This window comes from Delphinus delphis, chromosome X, assembly GCF_949987515.2.
Source record: "Delphinus delphis chromosome X, mDelDel1.2, whole genome shotgun sequence".
Lineage (NCBI taxonomy): Eukaryota > Metazoa > Chordata > Mammalia > Artiodactyla > Delphinidae > Delphinus > Delphinus delphis.
The window spans coordinates 82540271-82564814 of record NC_082704.1 but is presented as its reverse complement, the minus strand read 5'-3'; the positions used below and the strand labels follow the sequence as shown (position 1 = coordinate 82564814).

General features: G+C 40.4%; 1 long non-coding RNA gene across 1 annotated transcript in view; it reads left to right on the top strand.

Annotated features, from left to right (window-relative positions):
• The window catches only part of LOC132418448 (uncharacterized), a 35510-nt gene extending 11636 nt beyond the window's left edge, over window positions 1-23874 (top strand). The window contains exon 3 of the long non-coding RNA XR_009517997.1: window positions 23668-23874. This is a non-coding gene — a long non-coding RNA (uncharacterized lncRNA). The remainder of the gene's footprint in view (window positions 1-23667) is intronic.
• The last annotated feature ends 670 nt before the right edge of the window (window positions 23875-24544 follow it).

Here is a 24544-nt window from a genome sequence, read left to right as displayed (position 1 = left end):
TATTGTTATTATAGCCATTCACCTTGCTTTATAAACTTTCATTACCTTTAAGCAAACTTTTAATTTTAGAATAATTTTAGTTATAGAAAAGTAAATAGAGACAGTATGGAGAGTTCCTGTGTACTCTTCACTGTGATATTTTTGTCAAAACTAAGAAAACAACATTGGTATATTACTATTAACTAAACTTCAGACTGTATATAGATGTATCAGTTTTCCCACTAATGTCCTTTTTCTGTTCTAGGAGCCAATTCCAAATACCACATTGCATTTAAGTTGTCATGTCTCTTTAGTGTCTTATGGTCTATGACATTTTCTTAGTCTCCTTGTTTTTTATAAGCTTAACAGTTTTGAGATGTACTATAGAATGTCCCTCAATTTGGATTTGTCTGAAGTTTTCCTCATAATTAGACTGGGGTTGTTCTTGGAAGGAATACCACAGAGTTGAAGTACCCTTTTCATCACATCATATCAGGGGTATGTGAAATCCCTATGACATCCCTGGTGATGTTGACCTTCACCACTTAGTTAAGGTAGTGTTTGCCAGGTTTCTCCACTGTAAAGTTGGTATTTTTTTTCCCTTTTCATTCTCTGTTCTTTGAAAGAATCTAGCCCACCCTCAAGAAGGGAAGGAATTAAGCTTCACCTCTGGAAGGGGATGTAATTACATATATTATTTGGAATTCTTCTGTAAAAAAGATTTGTTTCTTCTCCTTTATTTACTTACTTATTTATTCAGTTACGTGTTTATATCAGTATGAACTCATGCCATATTTGTTTAATAATTTGAGATATAAATCCAATACTGTTATTTGTCTTGTGGCTCAAATTGTTCCAGCTTTGGTCACCGGGGGCTCTTTTAGGTTGGCTTCTGTGTCCCGTTGACATGGCCCCATCCTTTTGTTTTTAAGTACTTCCTTACTTGTCAGCACTACAAGATACTCCCTACTCATCTTTTATCTTCCTGCCCCAGTCCCAACCCCAGAATCGACCATTTCTCAAGGAACCCTGCTTCCTTTTAAGTTGTCTACATATTCTTTTGTGTTTTCTATGTTGACAACCATATCAGCTATTAATAATGAGAGTTTTGTTTTTTCCTTTCCAATCTTTATGCTTTTAATTTATTTTTCTTGTCTTACTGAGATGGCCAGGGCCTCCAGTACAGTGATGAATAGAAAAGATGTAGTGGGCATCCTTGTCTTGTTGGATATTTTAGAGGAGACACCACTAACTTTTCTCTAGTAAGAACAATATTTGCTGTAGATTCCTACAGTTTTTATCAGATTAAGCAAGTTCCATCCTGTTCCTCCATGCTAAGAAGTTTTTGTTATTGTTTTTAAATCATGAAAGGGTATTGAATTTTTTATCAGATACATTTTCTGTTTCTTAGGATGATTATGTTTTTTTCCCTCCAATAATCTGATGATGTGGTAAATGACATTTATAGATTTTCCTTATGTTAGACTACCTTTGCATTTCTGGTATAAACATAACTTGGTCGTGATCTTTTCCTTTTTCTACAATACTAGATTCAGTTTGCTAATATTTTGTTTAGGATTTCTGTATCTGTGTCCATAAATTGGTCTTTAATTTTCCTTTCTCATGCTATCCTTATTTGCTTTTGGCATCAAGTTCTGCTGATATCATAGAATGAGTCAATGTTTCCTCATTTACAATATTCTGGAAGATGCTATATGACTTTGGAATGATCTGTTTGGTAGAATTCTCCTGTAAAACCACCTTGGTCTTTTCTTTTTAATATTAAGTGAATATTAAACTTCTAAATAAAATATTTTCAAAATTTTGAATGAGAAACTTGAAATCTGCTTCCATAACATGTTTATTTTATATCAGGTTTTATGCTTAAAATGGCTACAGAAAAATCCTGATCAAGACTTTTTAATGATGTATTCTTCAAATTCTTAATGGTCACCATCAATACAAATCTTTCTTTGTACAATTAGGTGATAAAGTATTTCAAACCAACTTTTAAATTGTTCAAAAATGTTTAAAAAGTGAAGTTATATCTAACAGCTTTTCTTTTTATTTCACTGACAAATATATTGTTAAAAATATCTTGTGATAATATGATTAGATTTCAAATCCAATTGAACTCTTTCATATTAACTATTTCAAAATAATGATAAAGCTCTTATTTGCAGAACATGCATCATTGTTAGAACCATCACCCTGCAGCTAGCTTGGACACCATTAAAAGGGCTCATCAGCTGCAAATGGATAGAAGTATCTGATATTCGCGAAGACAGAGTTTCAGGGCTTCTACCTGGAGCTACACTCTCCAAAAGCCCCTGCTTGGCCTCCCTGCACCCAACCCTACCCCATCCAGTCACAACTTGGGTCGTGTGGTGTTTCTTGGCAACTGGAACACAGACTCCTCCAGCAGCTCCGCAGGCCCCTTGTCCTCAGTGAGCAGAAGACTACAGAAGCTGGCTACTGAAGAGGCTGTCCAAGTCTTAGAGCTCCTCTTCGGCCCTGCTTAGCACATTTACTACAGAGCAGTAACTGAGTGCTGGATGTTACTCATTCGTGTTCACCACCTGCAGGGACTGCAGAGGGATTTGTCAGACCCCATTTCACTAAGGGCCACCCTCTAAGGATCTCCACAGGAGGCTGCCCATAGAGAGAAGTGGCCTGCCTAGGGTCTCCACTGCCTTAAGGCCTACGTGGACACTTCCAGGCCTAAGGGGATTAATATTTCTTCACCTACCTGTCATCCACATATCAATTGGAAAATTCTCCCTCCTGATGTTTTTTGTTCCTTTGTTTGTTTTTTAGTAGGAAGAGTTTTAACTACTGCTTCAATTCCTTTAGTAGTTAGAGGACTAGTCAGCATTTCTTTTTCTTCTTGAGTCAGTTTTGGTAAGTTATAGTTTTCTAGGAATTGGTGCATTTTGTCCGCCTTCTCAAGTTTATTGGCATAGTTTCCTTATTTTTTTATTCTCTGCTGTATACAATCTGTAGTTATGTCTCCTTTTTCATTGCTGATATTGGTTATTTGTGCCTTCTCACTTTTTTTCTTGATCAATCTCACCAGAGGTTTGTCTATTTTACTAGTCTTTTCAAAGAACCAACTTTTGGCTTTGTTGCTCCTCTCTATTTTGTCTTTGTTTTCTATTTCTTTAATTTCTGCTCTTATCTTTTTTGATCTCCTTCCTTCCACATTTTTTGGATTTATTTTGTTGTTATTTTTCTAATTTCTTAAATTGGACACCAGCCTTATTAATTTTCAGTCTTTCTTGTTTTCTACTTTGCACATTTAAGGACGTAACTTTCCCTCTAACTACTGCTTTTCTACAAGTTCAGCCATGTCATATTTCATTACTGTTCAGTTCCAAGTATTTCAGCATTTCCATCATGGTTACTTCTTTGACCTGCAAGTTATATAGAAATGTGTTTCTAAATGTTTAGAGATTTTAAAGTTTATCTTTATGTTATTGAACTCTATCTTTAATTGCATTATGGTCAGAGTATGTGATCTGTGTGATAAAAATTCTGAAATTTATTGAGACTTGTTTTATGGCTTAATAGGTGATCAGTATTTTTTAATGTTTCCTATGTGATTTATAAGAATGTATGTTCTCTAACTGTTGAATACAGAGTTCCACATAAGTCTGTTATCAAATTTGTTAATCGTATTGTTCACATTTTCTATATCTAAACTGATTTTTTGGTTGTAATATACCAATAATTATAAGGTATGTTAATATGCAGTTATGATGGTGGATTTGTCTATTTCTCCTTGTAGTTCTTTTTTTTTCTTTTACTTATTTTGAGGGTATTTTATTAGGAATATTCAAAATGAGAATTGTTATATATTCCTGGTAAACATGTAATGACCCTCTCTATTTCTGATAATGCATTTTTTCCTTGAAGTCTATTTTATCTTACATGAATATAGCAACACAAACTTTTCTTCTTCTTAGGATTTGTGTGGTATATAATTTTCCATCCTTTTACTTTTCAACGTTTTCATGCCTTTATGCTTTAATCATATCTCTTGGAAATGGCATATAGTTGGACCTTTTAAAACATCTAATATAATAATCTCTGTCTTTTAATGGTCAAGTTTAGTCTGTTTACACTTATTGTGATATATTTGGACTTGTTTCTACCATCATACTTTTTTTTTTTTTTTTTTTTTGCGATACACGGGCCTCTCACTGTTGTGGCCTCTCCCATTAAGGAGCACAGGCTCCGGACGCGCAGGCTCAGCAGCCATGGCTTACGGGCCCAGCCGCTCTGCGGCATGTGGGATCTTCCTGGACCGGGGCACGAACCCATGTCCCTTGCATCGGCAAGCAGACTCTCAACCACTGCACCACCAGGGAAGCCCCCATCATACTTTTTTATTTCTATTTCCTACCACCACCTTTTCGATGCTTCATTTTTCTCTTTTTTTTTTGCCTGCTTTTTAGTTTTGAAATTTGTTTGCTTTCTTAATCATTTTTTTTCCTCCCTACTGTTTGGAATTTACCTATTCTTTTTCCTTTCTTTCTGTGGTTATCCTTGAAATTTTACCATGCATGTTTAACTTACAAGGTTTAAAGTTAAACAGTATTTTAACCTCCCTCTTAAAGAGTGCAGGAACCTTAGAACCTTCAACTCTAGTCATTCCTATCTTGACCACATGTTATTTTTTTGAGTGTGTTAGTTTGTTCCTTCTTCCCCTGACCTCACTAATATATCATCATTAGTATTAATTTATATAGATGGTATGTGTTTGGATTTACATGCATACATTCTTGCATCTCAGAACATTGTTCTGGGATCATTTTCCTTCATTATGATTACGATGTTTAGATACTCTTTAGTACATATCTGTTGGTGTTAAATTCTCCTAGTCTCTGTTATATGTAAATGTATTTATTCTCATTCTTAAAAGGTAGATTGTTATAGGTAATATTAGAAGTCCACTATCAGTCTAATTTCTGTTTTTTGTAGGTGTTTTTGTTTTCTTATATTCTGACTACTTTTCTCTCTCTCTTTTTCTTGGAGGGGAGGGGTATATTCAGGGGGTTCTGCAGTTTCATTCTATCAATGTTTAGGTATGTATTTCTTTTTTATTATTCTACTTTGGAAATGTGCTTTATGCCTCTGGATTCATGTTTTTCATAATTTCTGGAAAATTCTCAGCCATTATCTCTTCAAATATTGCCTTTCTTCCATTCTTTCTATATTTTCTTTCTCAGAATTCAGTTGGTCATATTTTGGACCGCCTCATTCTATCTTCCATATCTCGTAACATTTCATTGATATTTTCTATCTTCTTGTCTTCCTGCACTTCATTCTAGGCAATTTCTTCAGATATATCTTTCAGCTTATTGATTCTCTCTTCAGCTCTGTCTGATCTGCTGTTTAATCTGTCCACCGAGTTTTTTATTTCAAGAATTGTATTTTTCATTTGTACAAACTTCATATATTTCACTTTCTAATCTTCCTAGTCATCCCTAATAGTCTCTTGTTGCTTGCTCATCTTTGTGGTTGCATTTATTATTTCTTTAAACATGTTATACAATTTTTGTTCAGCCAGTAATCGCTGTTTGTCTAAGTATGGCATTGTAAATATTGTTCACATCCAAACAACATAGTACAGTCTGATTACATATCCTCTGTTGTATACCTTTTTGTTTTCCTAGTAGTTGTCTGTTTTTTTTCCCTGTGCCTGGTGTTCTAATACCATTACTAGTTCTTCTCTGAAATTCTTTTTTTAAAAAACTTTTTAATTTTTTGGCTGCGCCACATGGCATGTGGGATCTTAGTTCCCCAACCAGGGATCGAACATGTGCCTCCTGCATTGGAAGTGTGGAGTCTTAACCACAGGGAACTCGCTGAAATTCTTTTTAAAATCCATATCAGATCATGTCCCTCCTTTGCTCAAAATTCTCCCATGGCTCCCGGCTCCCTCAGAATAAAAGCCAAAGCCCTCACTGTGGCCCAAAGTTCTTTACACAGTCTTGTCCCCATCATCTCTCTGACCTTGCCTCCTATCACTTTCCCCATCACTCACTGTTCTCCAGCCACACTGGCCTCCTTGCTGTTCCTTAAACATGTCATGTATCCCCCCTCTTCAGAGCCTTTGTACTTGCTAGTCTCACTGTCTAGAACATTCTTCTTCCCAGATAATCTGATGACTTGCCCACCCACTTCCAGTAGGCTCAAATGTCACCTTCCTAGAGAAGCATTCCCTGACAAGCATATCTAAAATAGCCCCATTCACCAGCACTTTCTATCCCCTTATCCTACTTTATGTGTTGTGTTTTCCTACAAAGCACTGATCACCACCTGATATACTTTATTTATTTATTGTGATTAGTGTTTGTCTCTCCACAATAGACTGTAAGCTCCACAAAGCAAGGACTCTTGTTTTGTTCATTGTTGTATCTCTAGTGCCAAGAACAGTGCATAGTAATATTTAGTAGACACTCAATAAATATTTGTGGAATAAACTGAATGAATTGATGAATGAATTAATGTGGAGGATAGAGGGAGAAATGCATTGAGAACTAGGCTAGGCATGAACGCCTTTCATGGCATGCAAAGGAGCTTGGGTGTCATTGTTCAGAAGGGTGAGGGCTGTAAAGAAGCAGTGAGGGTAGCTCCTGGGTTCTTTTGAGAAGCAAGTTCAGAGTTGGTAGGGTGGTAACAAAGCCCCATGTATGACTCGCTCTGTATCCTGGGCTCCTAAAGGTGGACCTGCCTCTTTTTCAAACAGCCCTCAAACTGCTGTGTTGTCATGCCTGCCTGTTACTTAGTGAAAACCAAAGCCCCAGCTCTCATTAGGCCTTCTGGTCCCAGCTAGGATCCTCTTTTCTCCTGCCTGTGAGAAACTGTTTCTTGGTCCCCAGGCCAAGCAGATCACCCCCATTAGACTTTTTCTGTGGTACTTGGGTTGTGGGGGAATTGTACAGGAGCTGGTATAAAGCCTGGTACATAGTAAGTGCTGTCATAATGGTGGACACTTCACGGAAGTAAGTTTCAGCTCAGAAAAACTTTTTTCCATTGTAAAGGCTACAACAGATTGTGAGGTTTTAGTCCTGACTTTCTCCCTAACCCCTTTGGGAGCCAGCATGGCTCCAGTGTTTCTGTTTGTCCATGACTGTTTGGATACTAATTCTGTTTAATGTGTGGCCTACTCCCCTGGTTTTTGTGTAACCCACTAATTTCATCAGAATGCCATCAATACACACAGGTCCCTGTGGCACACCCCTAGAGACCGCCCCCCTCCCGGGCCAACATCAGTTCATTAATCATTATCACACTGGGTTTAACCAGCCAGCTAGTTATAAGTTCACCTGAGCAAAGTTGACTGAACACCTACTATGTATCAGGCCTCCGGTTCCGCACCGAGGACACAGAGATGAACAAAGTGTGTTCTCAGACACAGAACCATCATTTCAGGGCAGTGTGGTCAATGCAGTAATAGTGATGGGTACGAGAGACTGTGAGAGCCCCTATGGAACACATGACCCAGCTCAGGGGACCGAGGAAGGTTTCTTGGAAGAGATGGTATATGAACTGACTCTAAAAAGATGAGTAGGAATCTTCTAGGTGACTAACAAGGGAGAGGGTACAGCATGGGCAAAGGCCCAAAGATGGGAAGCAGCATGGTGTACACCAACCTAACTGCATTCACTGTTCACCTTTCTTTCTACGAGATCATTCTAGGAGACTCTGGCACATACCAAAATTCTGACATGAGGAGTTTGTGACCTCCCTTGACATGCTAATCTGTTAACTCTTCAGAAAGGTAATGAAAAGTTGGTTGGACACAACTGTCCACAAACTTGTTCATACCAGCTTCCAGTGTTCCTGGCTTCCTTATCTAGATGATGGTGTCTATGTTACCTGCTTCCTTTGTACCTCCCCTGGGGTTGGGGTCATTCCCACTGTCCTGGAGGTTATGGAGTCTCCCTCAGCTCCTTGTGTGGAGATCTCATTGTGGAGAGGAGTTTTTCTGACTCCTGATACCAGCTGTGGCATAAAGACTATTCATCTTTCAGGAAATGGGCAGGGCCTGTCTGTCTTGTCCTCAGACATTAGGGTTCACCTCCTCTGGGATTCATTCATACCTGTAATAATCTAGGACAAGTTGGTTGTGGAGTCTGGTAAGCCCAGTTTCAAGGTATGGAGCCCTCATGTCTTGGTTGTGTGACCTTAGCCATGTCACCTGTCCTCTCTAAGTGTCAGTTTCCTCATCAGTAAAATGAGTTGAATACCTACCTTGGATAGTTGTTGTGGGTGTTAGAGCATATGTGAGTTACCTGGCACCTGGCTACCATTTATTGAACACCTACTACTATCAATATTAAAGGGACAGTGGCCTGCCTAGTGGTTAAGAACATGAGCTGAAGATCCAGACCAACCTGATTTTGGATTATAGCTCAACTACTTACTAGCACTGGGACCTTGGTCAAGTTTCCTAACCTTTTTTAGCCTTAGAACATTTGTAAAATGAAGTTACTGTACCTACCTCAGAGTTATCATGTGTGTTCTTGTAGCAGGGTATATATGCGAGGTGGGAGCCTTCACAGGCCCCAGACTCCTCCCCCACCTGCCCCCTCAAGAGACTGCCCCCCCATCCCCAGGGGACCTACCTTTAGCTTCCCCCTCTCTCTAAGGCTAACAAAGAGGACTGAGCTGGCCCCTCAGTGTCATAGGGCTACCTCGTTATGGAAGCTTTCTAATGTTAATTGGCTCTTGCATTTCTGGAGTAAACCCAACATTTTCATCTTACGCTAAATCTTTTTTTATTCATTTGGTTTACTAATAAATTGTTTAGGATTTTTGCACCTTTTGTCATCTACCATGTTTGTCTGGTCAAGGTTATTAGTGGGCTCATCCAGTAAATAAATTAGTCGGTCCAGTTCATCTAAGTTTTCAAATTAATCGTATCTTCTTCTTTTGTCATTTCTGCTGTATCTTTTATATTGTTCATATTATTTATTTGTGCCTTTTCTCTTTTTTTCTTGATTAGTCCCTCCAGAGATCTTTTTAGCGGTTAGTCTAGAAAATTTACCATACATATTCAACCTAAAGTCTAAAGTTAAACATTATCGTAATCCCCCACCCAAACAATACAAGGATTTTATAATTTTCTTTTCTAAGGAGGATATTAACATATACACTAGATGGACATTAACAATATTATTATTTTGTGCAGTGTTTAAATGCTTGTTTACTATTTTATTTGTTCACCTTCCTTCTTAAACCTCAGACCTCCTTTTTGGGGATAATTTTCTTTCTTGAAATATATACTTTAGAAGATCCTTTAGGGCAGATCTCTTTACAGGAAACTGTCTGAATCTATTTATCTGTAAATGCCTTTATTTCACTTTATTCTTCTTTGAAAGATAGGTTTGCTATGTACTCAGTTCTGAATTACCTTTTTTTTTTCTCTTAACACTTATAAAATATTATGGCGCTGTCTTCTGGTTTCCACTATTACTGTTGAAAAGTCTGCTGTCAGTCTAATTGTCTTTTTTCTTTCAGGTGTTCTTTTTCTCTGGCTGCTTTGAAGATCCTTCTTTGATTGTTGCTTGATTCTAAGGGCTTTTTATCATTGTTGTTCTCTGAATGTCCCTTTGTATAGCTTCCTGATCTTGCTTCATGAATACAATATTTTTTCTTGTCACTCTGAGGACATTAAATAATAGTGTCTTTCAAAAAAGTGTTATTTTCCTTGCCTAGTTTTTGTTTCCAAATATGTGTATTTGGGTGTCAGTGGCAGTGAGAAACACTCACTGGCTACCAGATTTGGCCAAAGGCATCACAGAGACATAACCTATTCTGAAGCCCTAGAGTGAGTTTGTATGATATTGAGGGGGGCTCCATTAGTGTGCAAGCGTGGGTCAGTGCCACAGTTGTCACTTGATAGCATGGTAGTGCAGTATACTCTAGAGCCAGACTGCCTGGGTTCAAATCCTAGATCTGCCGTTTCATACTGGGCAAGTCATTTCACCTCTATATTCTTTAGTTGCATCTTCTGTAAAAATGGGGATAATAATAGTACTTACTTCACAGAGTTATTGAGGGTATTTAATGAGTAAATATATCTAACGTGTTTAGAATAGTGTCTGGCAGATAGTAAGCACTATATATGCATTTGCTATTATTACCATTATTACTTTTGTGCTGAGGGAATTGAAGGGAGAAGAAGAACTTCTATGGTGCAATGAGGAAAGCACAGAGTATATCTTGCCCTGTGTGTTCTCCTAATATCTTAGAAATAAAAGCCACTAACGAAAAACACGAAGTCGGGAATTTAGAGGCGTTATTTGGGTACTTTAGGCTGTGGGATATCAAGTTCATTAGGTAGTCAGAATGGGTTAGGGTTCTTCAGTGGGAAAACAGGAAGCAGGGTTTAAGGGTAGACCCCTCTTGAGAGGTGACCCACATTGGCTACTTCCTCATTGGAGCAGAACAATACCATATGGGGGAGCAGTGACAGTGAGGGTTAATCTAGGGTAAGGGATTTCCTAAGCATTTAATAGTGCTTTTCTCTTTGGAACTAACCTGTCAGGTACTGAGAGGCTTTAAAGGGTGTGATGGCTCTTCAGGCTGGGGACATGACTCTGTTGAGGGGCAAGTCTGCTCCCAGGAGTTGATTCACACTCTCAGAGGTAGGACTGACCACATCAGAAATGCTTTCAGTCTTTGTTCTAAATTCTCCTGGGCCTTCTCTGAGTTTGGAAAAATTCCCAGCCTCAGTAACTATCTCAGACACAATCTAGAGGATATGAACAGGAGGAGTGAGTCATACTGAAAAGAAGTGCTTGGTGGGGAGGCATATTTGAGGAAAGAGTCAAAAGTGAAAGTTCAAGAGATGCAAAAATTTTAAACAAGATTTTATCAAATCAAATCCAACAATGTATTTAAAAAGATATCACAACCAAGTGGAGTTTATCTCAGGAATGCAGCATTGGCGTAACATTAGAAAATAAGTCAATGCAGTTCACCATGTTAACAACCTCCCTCCAAACCCCATATGATTATTGCAATAAATGCAGAAAAACATTTGACAAAATCTAATATCCATTCCTGATTTAAAAAGAAAACCTCTTGGTAAACTAGGAATGTAAGGGAACCTCTCGACCTGATATAGGGCATTTACAAAAAACCCACAGCTAACACTATATTTAGTGGTGAAAGACTGAAAGTTTCACCCCCCCAACATCAGAGACAACACAGGGATGTCTGCTTTCACCACTTCTTTCACCACTTCAGCATTGTACTGGAGGTTCTTGCCAGTGCAGTCAGACAAGAAAAGAAAATTCAAGACATCAAGAAAAGAAAAGAAAAGGCAAGCCATCCAGATGGGAAAGGAGGAAGTAAAACTATATTTTTATAGTTATAAAAAACTATATTTTTATAGAAGATGACATGACTGTAGAAAATCCAAGTGAATCTACCAAACAACAGCAAACTACTAGAACTAATAAGTAGTTCCCCAAGTTGCAAGATACAAGATCAATATACACAAAACAATTGTATATGCCAACTGTATATAGCAATGAACAATTGGACATAGAAAGTGTTTAAATTCCAGCTATAATAACATCTAAAAATATGAATTAGGAATATATCTGACAGAAAGACCTGTACACCAGTATTGCCGAAAGAAGAACAAAATAAATGGAAAGATACACCTCGTTCATGGGTTAGAAAACTCAGTGTTGTTAAGATGTCCATTCTCCCCAAACCAATCTGTACATTCCTCATAATCCCTTTAAAAGTCTCAGCAGGCTTTTTTGCAGAACAGGCCTACAAAGGATATGAACAAGCGATTTCCTGAAGCAGAAAACTGAAAAAACTAACGGGCATAAGAAAAGATGCTCGGGCTTCCCTGGTGGCGCAGTGGTTAAGAATCCACCTGCCAACGCAGGGGACACGGATTTGAGCCGTGGTCCGGCAAGATCCCACATGCCGCGGAGCAACTAAGCCCGTGCACCACAACTATTGAACCTGCGTTCTAGAGCCCTCGAGCCACAACTACTGAAGCCCGTGCGCCTAGAGCTGGTGCTCTGCAACAAGAGAAGCCACCGCAGTGAGAAGCCCATGTGCCGCAACGGAGAGCCCCCACTCGCCGCAACTAGAGAAAGCCTGCGTGCAGCAACGAAGACCCAACACAGCCAAACATAAATAAATAAAATAAATAAATTTATTTTAAAAAAAGAAAATATGCTCAAATGCATTAGTTATCAGAAAAGTACAAAATAAAGTTACAGTGAGATTTCACTTTAGATCTCATAGATGGGCAAAATTTTAGAAAACTCAATCATGCCAAGTCCTATAATGGGAATGTGAGGCATAGGGACCCTCATGCACTTCTAGTGGTAGAAGGGACTTGGGCAGCCATCCCAGAGATGAATGTGGCAGTACGTAGTCCAATTCAATATCCCCATGTGCCCTCTAAAGAAATTCTCACACAGATCCATAACAGGTCATGTAGGAGAATGTTTGTTATGGTGTGGTTTGCAACAGTGGGGAGTTGGGGGCATTCTGGGTGTCCATCACCAGGGGATGCACAGGGAAATAGTGAGGGATGCGCTCCATAGTTGGTCTTTCAGCAGTTAGATCAGTGAGTTAGATGTACACAGAGCATCACTGGTGATCTTCAACACATAGCACTGGGCGAAAAATAATAAACCATAAAACAAAACACTATTCACATAAGTTACAAATACATGCACATATACACCAAATATAAAAGAACTTGAACAAAAGGATACAAGTTAAACACATTCAAAGAGATGCCTATGGGCTGCCCTGGTGGCGCAGTGGTTGAGAGTCCGCCTGCCGATGCAGGGGACACGGGTCCGTGCCCCGGTCCAGCAAGATCCCACATGCCGCGGAGCGGCTGGGCCCGTGAGCCATGGCCACTGAGCCTGCGCGTCCGGAGCCTGTGCTCCGCAACGGGAGAGGCCACAACAGTGAGAGGCCTCCGTACCGCAAAAAAAAAAAAAAAAAAAAAAGGTATGTCTATGAGGTAGGATTTGGGGTGGAACGGGAGTCTGGATAATAGGGAGTAAACAAAACAAGCAAGGGAGAAAGAAAGAAATAAACAGGAAGCATGTATTCCTTTGTCTTAGGTCACCTACTCTCTATGGCATTCATCCTTTAGCATCTGCTCTTCACTAAGGAGGAAACAGCCCCATCTGTCCTCTGTCAACCTGAGGACAGAATGCCCAGGTGAGCCTGACTCAGAATATCTGGACTTTGCAAATTTGACCACATGCTGCCGAAGCTCCTGCACCCCCTCCCTCCAAGTACTGCACAGCCTGGATCGGGCATGCACATACATTCCACCCAACAGAAGTTATCTGCTGTCTTCTACTCTTGCGGGGGGAGCAGGTCATGGGGAGATGAGAAGTAGAGAAGTCAGAGGGGCCCACTCCCCATCAAACCATATTGTTACCAGACAACTAATTTTTCTGGTCTGCACAACAGCTCTCTGGTGCCCTGACTGTGGTGAGCCATGTGTGTTTCCCTGGACTCACATGTGACCTCACCCCGATGACCTCCCTAGACTCGGCTCTTAAACTCTTAGGGAAGCTGGAGCCGGACTATGACCGAGAGACTGTTCAGCTTATCCCCTCCTGGGTATCTTCACCTAACAGTAACTTCAGTAACCAGCTAGGTGTGTGTTTGCCACTCCGGTTTTCAAAACAAAATAATATATATTATTTAGGTAAACTGTAATGAAAAGCAAAGGAATGAGTAACACAAAAGTCAGGATAATGGTTTCCTCTGGGGCAGGGGAAGGAGGTATGTGAAGGGATACACAGGCGGCTTCTAAAATACTGTAAAGTTCTAGTTCCGAACCTGGTTGGTGGGTATATGGATGTTTTATTATTCTTCGTTAAACTGTACAAGTAAGTTTTAGAAACTTTTCTATATGTTGAATGCAGTTAAAGTTTTCGAAGAAACACAGTTTTCAAACCCAATAATATTTACACCTGACAGAACACATAGAATCGAAGAGAATCACAGTGAACACATTAGAATATCTACCTATGGAGGCAGAGGGTTGGAAATGGGAGTAGAGAATGAAGAGAAAATGGAATGCATGGATAAATAAATAAAAAGACATCCATTCTAGTGGTCAAAGATAATGTGGAGTACAGTTTCCTCTACCTTCTGCACCTGAATATTGAATATGAATATTGAATGAATTGAATATTGAATAAAGCAGCTGGGCCTTATAAATCTGTCCAAAACCAATAGGTGCAAAGTCAAATCACATGAAGATTATTATAATAAAGGGTTGCTACAGAAAATTTCCCAAGGCGGAGGATTTTGAAGGCCCCTCTGAGTGGTCATCTCTCCAAAGTTTTATCTGTAGACTCCTACCCAACGTTCCTGGAGGATTCCAATACAGCCCTTGGCACACCAGCCCATTTCACAATAAAACTCAAAAACAAGCAGAGAAAACAGGAGACTAAAGTCATGTCCCTAGAAGAGCAGAAGAAGCAAAAGAAATTTCCTCTATAGTTTTAAAAACAAGAAACAAAAAGCTGGCAGTTGGGAAAATGAGTGCTTGAGTAAACCTCAGCCATCCTCAGCCTGGAAAAGAATCATGGGGGTTACACTGAGTCTACTCACATCACTCCTAGCCACACTGTTTCGTTTTATCCCCCAATCCTAGCATCCCCGTCTCCATTGACTGGCAAATGGGCATTTCCCCCCTCAATACTAAGGCCACCTGCTCTACCTAGTCTCCCCATGCTCAGTTTGCCTCGTTAGGTCTGTTGTTTGCTGGGATTGAAATTGAGATAAAGCCAATTATCCCTAATCTTAGGAAATGGCTCCCTATTACTGTGTTATATACAATATACCTTCCTGCCTAACCCCTGTGTGTCTACTAACATATCAGGTAGAAATACTACTTACAAATGAAACATAGTAATGTGCTGTAGGCCAGTTGGAGTATAATGCCCTCTGTAACAACCTGATCTGATCCACAGTAGCCAACTTTCTGGGTTGGGCTCTTACAGATGTCCCAGTCAAAGCTGACCTTAACAAGGGGGAGCAGCTGATTAGGACATTCCCATTAAAATCAAAATTACACAGCATATGCTACCACCTTCCTGTCCCAAAGAGCCTGTCATCAACGTCCTCCTCAAACATGGCATCTTTTTAAAAAAAACTATAGTTAATTTACAGTGTTTTAATTTCTGCTGTACAGCAAAGTAATTCAGTTATGTGTGTGTGTGTGTGTGTGTGTGTGTGTGTGTGTGTGTGTATTCTTTTAATATTCTTTTCCATTATGGTTTATCACAGGATATTGAATATACTTCCCTGTGCTATACAGTAGGACCTTGTTGTTATCCACTCAAACATGGCATCTTAATACCAACTCAGAGTCTATGCAATAGCCCTGTCCTCCTGGTAAGAAAGGCAATTTATTCCTAAGAGCCAACAGGTCTGCCACCACGTTCGAGACCCACACCACATTAATGAATATGTCACCCCTTTCATCTCAAGAGTTCTAAACCCACCATCATCTTCTCCATGAATCCAGCTCAGACTCCTCTGAGATTGATCTGAGCATCTCTTTGTTTCTCTGTTTCCGGACACTCCAATTCCCCAAAACTCTGTCTTCACCCACCATCGACAACAAATAACTTGAACTGTCACTTTCCAGGCTGTACCATCCATAGGGAAACTAGACTGTCCTGTTGGTCCTCGATATGCCTCAGTGTCACCTGAGAGCAGTAAGTCTCAACTCATCAGACCCAATGTACCTTTTACTCTCCTGAAATGGGATTCACTACTAATGGAACCCACCTACCCAGTTCTCAAAAATCAAGATAATGCACTAATTTCAATGTAAAAGGAATATATCAAATGATTTTTTCTGCATCAATTGAACTAATCTTATGACTTTTATCCTTTAGACCATTTATATAGTGACTTTTGATATTGAACCATAACATCCTTATATTCCTGGGGTAAACTCTACCTGGTTATAATCTATACCTTTGAATATACTGTTAATGTCTGTTGGCTAACATTTTATTGGGGATTTTCATTTCATAAATGAAACAGCCCTAGAATTTTCTTTTCTTTGGTTCTCCTTATCTGGTTTTGCAATCTAGGTTGCACTAAGCTCAAAAAATTAAATGGATAGGTTTCACTCTTTTGTTATTATGCATAAGATTGGAAACTTGAAAGTTTTCTACAGCTCACCTATAAAATCAACTAGGGTTTTGAAGGAGGAGAGTTCCTTGACTACCATTTCAGTTTCCTTAATACTCACTGGACTATTCAAGACCTTTCTTTTGTGCCTATTTTAGCACGTTATATTTTTCTAAGAATGTATCCTTTTCATCCAGATTTTCAAATTCATTGGCATATCATTCATAATTCGTCTTTTAAAAGAACTTAATTCTGCATTTTGCTTTTGCATTTTTCTCCCCCTTCCCCCTTTTTTTCTTGATCACTCTTGTCAGAGGTCTGTCTCCCTTATGAGTCTTTTCAAAGACCAGTTTTGCTTTGGTCAATTTTCACTATTGTCTGTTGTTCTCTATGTCATTTATTTCTGCCTTATCATTATCATTTCTTTTTATTTATCATTTCTTTTTATTATCATTTCTTTCTTATTTCTTTGAATTTAGTAATATAAACAGTGTGGCATTGGCACAAAAATAGAAAAGTAGACCAATAGAACAGCATAGATACAGACCTGTGACTATAAAGGAACCTAGTGTCAATGGAGAAAAGGAACCTAGTGTCAAAGTGTCAAAGGAACCTAGTGTCAATGGAGAAAAGACAGTTGCTTCAGTTGATGGTGTTGAAAAAACTGACTCTTGACTTGGAGAAAAATAAAACCAGACCCCTGCCTCACACCATGTAAAAAAATGGACTCTAGATAGAGGACCTAAATGTGAAAGATAAAACTCTAATGTTAATAAGAGAAATTGTAGGAGGATATCTTTGTGACCTAGGGGCTTGGAATGACTTATTAGATAAAACTGCAAGACTATAATGCATATGGTAAAGAGTTGATTGATTCGATTACATCAAAATTAAGGATTTGTGCTTGATGAAAGACACTATGGACAAAGGTAAGAGATAACCTACAAATTGGGAGAAGGTATTTGCAATGTCTAAATCAACAAGGGATTTAATATCTAGAGTATCCAAAGGCTTCCTGTGGATCAACAAAAAAGAGACCACCACCACCAGTTGGGCAAAGCATAGAACAGACAGTTTGCAGAAGAAGAAATTTGAAAAACCAACAGCATATATGATGAGGTATTCAAGATCATTGGAAATCTGAGAAGTTAAAATAACCGTGAGATATAACTTTACATTTATGAGACTGACAAAATTAGAAAGCAGGATAATGCCAAGTGCTGGTGAGGCTCTAAGGACCTATAAACCCACCTGTGTGGCTGGTGGGAGTGTGGACTTGGGCAGCCATTCTGAAGGCTGTCTGGCAGTACCTTGCCAAATGAAATATGCATAGACTGTATGACCCAACAGTTCTGCCCCTGAGTATAATAAATCTTAGGGAAATACACACATATATAAGGGGACATATGTGAGGGTGTTCATCACAGCATTAAACCCAAAAAGAAAAGGCAAAAAACTAAACGTATGTCTCTTCAAATGAGAAGCTTCCAAGGGCAAAAATACAAGCCTTCACTCCTTAAAGTGGATTTTCCCAGCACATGTGTCCAGGAACCCTACAGTGCTGCAAATCAGTTCCACGGGTGGGAGTTATTGATAGCTGTAACTTTAAAAATAATGACAAGTGTTTTAAAAATATCTCTAACATTTACAACTGGTTTTTTAAACCGGTTTTAAAATATTTTGAAACTATATTTGAACAGTACAGTACTCGCGTGGTTTTCTCTGTGAACTTCTAGATCCCATGATTATTATGCTGCCAGGAAAGACTCCATGCGTAGCTTCCACCATCAGAGAGCGGCTCTGTGCAGGCTGCACTATGCAACACTCCTCTGACCTTCTCTGGGAATCATTCCACTTAATATGATTTTTACTTTGCTCCTGCTCATCAAGATAATTTGTTTTGTGTGCATAAGTGTAATATTTAAATTTTTATTAGATTCAATCTAGGGTTTTAATTTTTTTCTAGTAATACAGAAGTTATGGAAGTTATATCTTATCAGAATCATCAGCATCTATTAGTAGGTGCTGCTATAAGGAACATCATTAATTTTGTTTATTTTCTCTGTTGTTATCTCCCATTCTCTCTTTCCCCTCTCTCCCTACCTTCTTTCCTTCCTTTCTTCCTTCCTCCGTCCCTTCTCTTATTCTTTATTTCTCTCTCTCTACTTTCTCTCTGTCACTCTCTCTCCCCAATTTCTCTTTTTCCCCATCTCTTTGTATTACTGGATTTTGATGTTAACAATGCACCAAATGCTGATTTTTGATGGAATTTCATTCTGGGTTATCATTTACTTTTAGAAAAAAATATGAAAACATAATAATGGGATTATTTAATTAAGTCAGAATGGGCTGTTATAGGCCCTTATCACTTCAAAAACGCTGTTATTCAAAATATGTTCATATGTGAGTATAAGTAATATTTATTTTGAATATTTAAAAGTTTTAGAATTTTCATTATGAAGTTAACCAAAAATTAATATTTCATTTACCACATGTGGATTTTTTAAATGTCAGTGAAGTTCATTTTAAGTACTCTTCATGCATCCTAATATTAAATATCATTTTTGAGAACCTAACATATAAATAGATTTAATTTATAAAAATATTTGTTTCCAAATCTGTATTAGGGTTCTCCAGAGAAACAAAACCAATAGAATGTGGGGGGGGAGTGCAGAGAGAGAGACAGGGAGACAGAGAGAGAGACAGAGGTATTTATTACAGGAATTGGGTCACACAATTATGGAGGCTGACAAGCCCCAAGATCTGTAGGGTGAGTGGGCAAGCAGGAGCCCTAGGAGAATTGATGGTGTAGTTCCCATCCAAAGGCCCAGGAAGAGCCAATGTTTCATTTCGACTCCAAAGGCAAGAAAAATCTTGATGTCCCAGTTCAAAGGCAGTCAGGCAGAAAGAATTCTCCCTTAATCTGGGGAAAGTCTGGCTTTTTGTTCTATTCAGACCTTCAACAGATTGGATGAGGCCCACACACATTGGGGAGGGCAATCTGCTTTATTCAGTCTACCAATTCAAATGTTAATCTCATCCCAGAGCACCCTCACAGGAACACCCAGGATAATGTTTGGCCAAATAGCTGGCAGTGTGTGGCCCAGTCAAGTTGATACATAGAATTAACCATCACAACTTCACCCCCTGTCAACTTGACATTCATAGGCATCTCCTTAAATCACACTTAATCTCCAAATGAAGATAATAAAAAGGTTATCCTTCCACCTAACATGATACAACTATCCTGCATACAACCAAAACTGCACGAACCCCTTCCTCAGAAGAGGAGGTAAAGTCCTTGTATGATGTTTACTCTTCTCTTTGACATCCCATAACTTAAATACTATGATGTAAAGTTAACAATACTTAAATATTATGATATAAAGTGAATACATCTTATTTTACATGATAAGGGGATAAGAAAGGGAAGAAAACAAAGATTATATATATATATATATATCAAAATAAAGAGACACTAGTCATGAAAGTTGTCCTCATTTCTGTAAATGACCATATTGTCATGGCTGGTATTTATAACCACCTTCTTCCACTACCCATTCCGTATTTCCTTTGCCTTTAGCAAGCACCTCAGCTGGTCGTAGTTCTTTACCCAATGGAGTGACGCAGTCCTTCATTCCTGAAGGATCTGGACCATTACTAATCCTGCCTGGATTGGGTTGTTGTAGTTTTTCATTTAGTTTAATCACAGGATATATAATACTAAGAGATACCTAGGGCATCTCCTGTGTTGCAGACATGGTCTTTCTTACCTCTGTTATGGAGTAGCAGCCCAGTTTTCCCTTGGTAGTCGAGATGAGTCACCCCAACCAGCAAAGTAATTCCCTTCTTTGCCTATTGATTCAGAGGCATGAGGAGCCCAAAGTGGTGGGGCAGCTGGTCTTAACTCCCAGTTCAGTGGAATCATTGTTGTGTGTCCTTGTGGAAGCATTCCTCCCTTTGGGACTAAGCCCTCTAGGCCAACAGAGCATAAGGTCATGGGAACGGGAAGCAAACATTTTGCTAGTGAGTCACCAGGGATAATTTGAGTGGTGCCACTCCTGTTTCTACCCGATTCCTGGACCCATGAATCCTGACTATGGGAGAAACAACGCCACATACTGCTCTAGCCCTGCAAGGCATTGCCACGTAACTGACCCTGTAACTAACTGACTCTTCTAAAGGCCATTCAACTATTCATCAGGCCAGCGGCTTTGGGATGGTAAGGAACATGGTAACACCAGTGAATTCCATAAGCATGGTCCCATTGCTGCACTTTTGGTGAGTTCCTTTATCAGAATCAGTGCTGTGTGGAACACCATCATGGTACATAAAAGAAAGCATTCTGTAAGTCCATGGGTAGTGGTTTTAGGAGAAGCATTAAGTGTAAGGAAGGCAAACCCTTATCCAGAGTGTCTATTCCAGTAAAGACAAAATGCTTCCCCTTCCGTGATGGGAGTGGTCCAGTGTAACCAACCTGCCACCAGGCTGATCACCCTGGGGAATGGTGCCGTAGAGGGGGCTCAGCGTTGGTCTCTGCTGCTGGCAAATGGGTTATTCGGTGGTGGCCGTAGCCAGGTCAGCTTTAATGAATGGAAGTTCATGTTGCGGAGCCCCTGCACAACCCCCATTGCTGCCACCATGGCCACTTTGTTCATGAGCCCATTGGGCGATGAGACAGGGGTAGCTGGGGAAAGAGGCTGACTGGTGTCCACAGAATGGGTCATCCTATCCACTTATTATTAAAATCCTCCTCTGTTAAGGTCACGCTTTAGGGAGCATTCACATGGGATACAAATATCTTCATGGTTTTTGCCCATTCAGAGAGGTCTATCCACATACCTCTTCCCCAAATTTCTTTGTCACCAATTTTCCAATCATGTTCTTTCTAAGTGCCTGACCATGCAGCCAAACCATTGGCCACAGCCCATGAATCGATATGTAATCACGTGTGGCCATTTCTTCTTCCAAGAAAAGTGAACAACCAGGAGTACTGCCCAAAGTTCTGCCCACTGGGAGGAATCTCCTTCACCACTGTCCTTCAGGAATGTCCCAGAGAGGGGCTGTAGTGCTGTAACTGTCCTCTTTAGGGTGGTGTCTGCATGTTGTGCAGAACCACCTATAAACCAGGCCTGAGACTTTTCTTCCTGTCAACTGATTGTAGGGAACTCCCCATGAGGCCATAGGTGCAGGAGAGAAGGCAGTGTAGGGGGAGAGAAGGCAGTGTAGGAGTGGGGGCCGTGGACATTTGGGCCACTTCTTCATGTAACTTACTTGTGTCTTCAGGACCTGCCCGGACCCAATCATATATTGTATATACTAATTCCATTTGGTGATGGAGTGTTGCTGTGCACGCCCAACTTTATGACTGGTGGGTCACATATGCCTAGTTCATGATGGGAAGCTCAGGTCACATGGTAACTTGGTGGCCCATGGTCAAGTGTTCATTCTCTACTAAGGCCCAGTAGCAGGCCAAGAGCTGTTTCTCAAAAAGAGAGTAGTTATCTGTGGATGATGGTAGGATCTTGCTCCAAAATCCTAAAGGCCTGGGCTGCGATTCACTTATAGGAGCCTGCCAAAGGCTCCAAACAGCATCCCTATCTGTCACTGACACTTCAAGCACAATTGGACCTGCTGGATGGCATGGCCCAGGTGACAGAGCAGCTTGCACAGAAGCCTAGCTCTGTTGCAGAGCCTTCTCTTGTTCTGGGCCCCACTCAAAACTAGAAGATTTTTGGGTCACTTGGTAAATGGGCCAGAGTAACACACCCAAGTGACTATGTTGTAGCCCAAATCCAAAGCGGCCCACTAGGCACTGTGGCTCATTTTTAGTTGTAGGACGTCCGGCTACAACAATTTACTCTTCACCTTAGAAGGGTTATCTCAACATGCCCCATGCCACTGGACCCCTAGAAATTTCACTGACATAGAAGGCTGCTAAATTTTGTCAGATTTATATCCTACCTTCTGATGTGTAAATGCCTTACCAGTAAGTCTAGAGTAGTTGCTACTTCTTGCTCACTAGATCCAGTCAGCATAATGTCATCAGTGTGATGGACCAGTGTGATATCACATGGAAAGGAAAGGTGATAAAGCTACGTGCAAACTAAATTATGACATAGCGCTGGAGAGTTGTTATACAACTGTAGGACAGTGAAGGTGTATTTCTGGCTTTGCTGGCTGAAAGCAAAGTGCCTCTGGTGGGCCTTATGGACAGGGATGGAGAAGAAGCATTTGCTAGGTGAATAACTGCATACCAGGTACCGAGGGATGTGTTAATTTGCTCAGTGAAACCACATCAGGTACAGCAGCTGCAGTCGGAGTCACCACCTGGTTAAGCCTGCAATAATCCACTGTCAATTCTCCAAGATCCATCTGTCTTCCACACAGGCCAAAGAGAGTTGAATAGGGATATGATGGGAATCACCACCCCTGCATCTTTCAAGTCCTTGAAGGTGAAACTAATCTCTGCAATCCCTCAGGAATGCAGTACTGCATTTAGTTTACTATTTTCCTAGGTAGAGGCAGTTCTAGTGGCTTCCATTTACAATTTCCCACCATAATAGCCCTCACTCCACAGGTCAGGGAAACAATGTAGGGATTCTGCCAGCTGCTGAGTAGATCTACTCCAAGTATGCATTCTGTGACTGGGGAAAGAATCATAAGACGGGTTTGGGAACCCACGAGGCCCACTGTGAGACAGAGCTGAGCTAAAACTCCATTGATCCCCTGACCTCCATAAGCTCCTACTCTGACTGGCGGACCAGAGTGGTCTCCTGGAAACAGTGTCAGTTCAGAGCCAGTGTCCAGTAGTCCCCCAAAGATCTGATTATTTCCTTTTACTCAATGCACGGTTACCCTGGTAAAAGGCTGTAGGTCCCTTTGGGGAAGGCTGAGAGAAAGATTAACAGTATGAACTTTTGGCAGTGTTCCTCAAGGAGACGTGGGCTCACCATTCCAACTTTCAGGATCCTATTCGTTCCCCATCCATGCTCTCTCACTTTAACAGGGGACACACCCTGTAAGGCCAGGAATTCAACTTGTGTTGAAATTCAGCCAGTTGCAGGATGAGATTCTGGGTTTGATTTTCAGCAATCTCAGCCCTGCAACTACAGGAGATAAGGGTCTCCAGGGCACACCTAGAAGCTTTCAGGTCATTTATGTGGCTCTTGTGCTGGGAATTCAAATCCTTGAGCTGGTCTTTACTTTCCCCACTTTGTAGAGCAACATTAGGAGCAACCAGCCAAGCTCATTATAGTCATTAATTTAAGAAACATGTTCAAAAATACAGAGTCACCCAGATCCTTGCTTCTTATGAGTGGTTGATTATGAGTATCCACTGGTAATATTTTGTGTATCTCTATAAGCAGTTCATGCCATGGAATATCCGTGCTCTCTTTACTACTGGGATAGTCATTAGTGTCTCTAAAATCTAATCAGATTAGAAAGCCAATTCCAGAAACCCCAGAACCAATTCAGAAATTCATCCTTAAAATTCTGTTCCTCTAGGGGCTTCCCTGGTGGCGCAGTGGTTGAGAGTCCGCCTGCCGATGCAGGGGACACGGGTTCGTGCCTTGGTCCGGGAAGATCCCACATGCCGTGGAGCGGCTGGGCCCGTGAGCCATGGCCGCTGAGCCTGCGCGTCTGGAGCCTGTGCTCCACAACAGCACAACGGGAGAGGCCACAACAGTGAGACGCCCGCGTACCGCAAAAAAAAAAAAAAAAAAAAAAAGGAAAGGAGAAAGGATAAAGTACTCAGTATATGGCCTTAGGAACACTGGTTATCCACTTGGTTTTTCCTCTTGGCCCACAAAGCCTAAAATAGTATCTGACACTGTTCTCCCCCACCACAGAGAAATGCACTTCAGAAACATGTTTCCAAAAAATGTTGCTAAGGGTTTTATTTCTAACAAGAGGAAAATAATAAAATAAAATTAAAATAGGCTTCAGTTGGAACCAAGTTTCTTGTTTTGCTTTTTTTTTCTTTTGAACAAATTAATTACACACCAACAATCTTCTTTTATTACAACATGAACCCAGGAGGAGGAAAGGAGACAGGGCAGGACATGGAGGGAAGATCAAGGTGGTAGTGAGGACAAGCACCAAAAGCTTTCTTCAGATCACAGGGAGCCCTGCTCAGCTCCCCAGCCAAATTCATTTAAAATAAAAAACTGTGAGCACAGCTATGTGAAGTTTCCTCCTCCTGGGTGGAACAGTCAGGGGAAGGGAGGAGAAGGAGGCAAAGGGAGGAGGGAGGCAGGAGAAGGGGGGAAGGAGGAGAAAGAGTGAAAGGGAGAGGTGAGGTTAGTGTAGCATGGCCTGGCGAGGGCCACAACTGGGGAGAGAAGGGAGAGGAGATTCCCCCAGTTTGCATATGCACTGGCCG